Source organism: Hipposideros armiger, unplaced genomic scaffold (assembly GCF_001890085.2).
Source record: "Hipposideros armiger isolate ML-2016 unplaced genomic scaffold, ASM189008v1 scaffold_733, whole genome shotgun sequence".
In the NCBI taxonomy this organism is placed as follows: Eukaryota; Metazoa; Chordata; class Mammalia; order Chiroptera; family Hipposideridae; genus Hipposideros; species Hipposideros armiger.
This window is the reverse complement of record NW_017732083.1, coordinates 599,290-601,364: the sequence shown is the minus strand read 5'-3', so window position 1 is coordinate 601,364 and position 2,075 is coordinate 599,290. Positions and strand designations below refer to the sequence as shown.

Sequence of the window (2,075 nt, the reverse complement as noted above, 5' to 3'; positions counted from 1 at the left end):
AACTATAATTATATATACATATAGTCACAGGACGTGGAGTAGAGTGTGGGAATGGAGTAAATGGAATTGTAATAGATAAGCATGATATCAGGGGTCGGAGGGCAGTAGATGGGGGAGGGGGGTTGTTTCTTTGTGAAGGGTGAAAAGGATAACTATTGCATTGTTCTGTACACCTGAAACTAACAATAAAAAAATATCTACAACGTGATCACCCCAATAAATCCAGTATCCATCTGACAACATACTATTATAGTACTACTGCCTATATTCCCTGTGGTATACTCTACATCATGACTATTTTGTAACTACCAATTTGTACCTCTTAATCCCCTTCCACCCTTCACCTATCCTCCCAACCCCTTCTCTCAATTTGGCAACAGTCAAAATTCTCTCTGTATCTATGAGCTTGTGTCCGTTTTGTTTATTCATTTATCCTGTTCTCTAGATTCCACATATAAGTGAAATCATATGACATTTGTCTTAACTTTTTGAGGAACTGTTAGACTGTTTTCCAAAGTGCCTGTACCATATTACATTCCCACCAGCAATGCTTAAGGGTTCCATTTGCTTTATTTACATTTTTGCCAATACTTGTTAGTCATTGCCTGTCTTTTTTAGTATAGCCACCCACTTGGGTTAATGTTCACTTTTGAATTATAAATGTTGGTATAAATATATCTATGGAATACAAATGTGAAAGGCTTAACTGTTATTCATTTGTGTCAAAAATGGCCCTGCCAGTAGAATATTTTCCTTCTTGCATCTTTAGTTTGAGGCAGTGGTGTTTTATTTCTTCACAGAGGAAATGTAAAAGGGAGATTGGAGATCTGCTAAACTGTATTTTTGTACTTTTTTGATTCAGAGTGTAGTGGTCATAAGACAGCAGACACTGGGACTTGAGATAGCAAGGACAATTCTAGAAATATGCCATTTTGCAACATCTGTGCAGAAACTGCTTCTGGGCCAGTGTGTTACATTTAAAACCACGGTTTGTATGTGGTTAACTTTTACACAGATCTTGAGAAAATGAAATTGAATTTTAGGGCTCTTTAATTTGATTTGGGACCGAGACCATGCCATTTCTTTATAATAATTACAAGAATGTAGGCAATATATTACTTTCATCTTATAGTAATTACAACCATTTACCATTTATAGAACACAGTTTAGGACACCATAAGTCACATTTCATGCTAATCACTTTTCTGAAGATAAAGGGCTCTGTTGTACAAATCCAAGAACAATGATAGGGGAAAAGAAAATTAATTGATATGTCACATCAAAGAGGAGATCAAAATGAAGACATCAAATATATGCCAAAGGCTCTCATAAATTACAAATTGTGAACTCACTCTATACTTTATTTTTAGACAAATAAAATATCTTGAAGTCTCATTGTAAATGCTACTTCAAAGATGATTTGGTGACAATATTTCCCCCAAGGCTTTGCCAGTTTTACATGCTAAAGGCTTCCAGTGTGAGCAGGGTCCCACAGAGTCCAAGTCCAAGCAATCAACTGAGACTTTGAGATTTGATCCTCCATTGAAAGACAAGAAGCCCATTTTTGTGATGTGCTTGCCATTTCCTTGTTTTGGTTCTAACTGAAGAATTAAAAGTGTCTTCCTTTCTGCAGTTATATGCAGAGCACAAAGAAAGTGTTCAACAGTTGCTTCACGTCATTCTATGGAAAAAACTTCTGATCTGAGAAATCTCTCCAGGTCCTCCAGATAGTTTTTACATTTCTGACTCATATTTTCCTTTCACACGAATAGACTTGGCCCTCCCCTCTCTTTTATAGATAATATCTCTTCAGGAAGATAAATTTTCAGATAGTAAAAGTAATACTTTAGAAAACAAATTTGAAAGCCCAGAAAATATTACGAAAGAAAATAAAAATCACCTACAGTCTCATGACTCAGAGAGCACCATTTGGACTTACTTTCTTTTCTTTTCTTTTCTTTTTTTTAAGATTTTTATTGGGCAATTGGGGGATGGGAACAGTGCTGGGGAATTAGGGGAAGGGGAACAGACAAGTTGCTGTCATTTTGTTCTTCAGTCTAGTTGTGGAGGACGTT

General features: G+C 36.0%; 1 protein-coding gene across 6 annotated transcripts in view; it reads left to right on the top strand.

Moving 5' to 3' along the window:
• The window catches only part of HS6ST2 (heparan sulfate 6-O-sulfotransferase 2), a 369,569-nt gene that overhangs the window by 200,992 nt on the left and 166,502 nt on the right, over nucleotides 1–2,075 (top strand). The gene's annotated exons all lie outside the window — the stretch shown is intronic.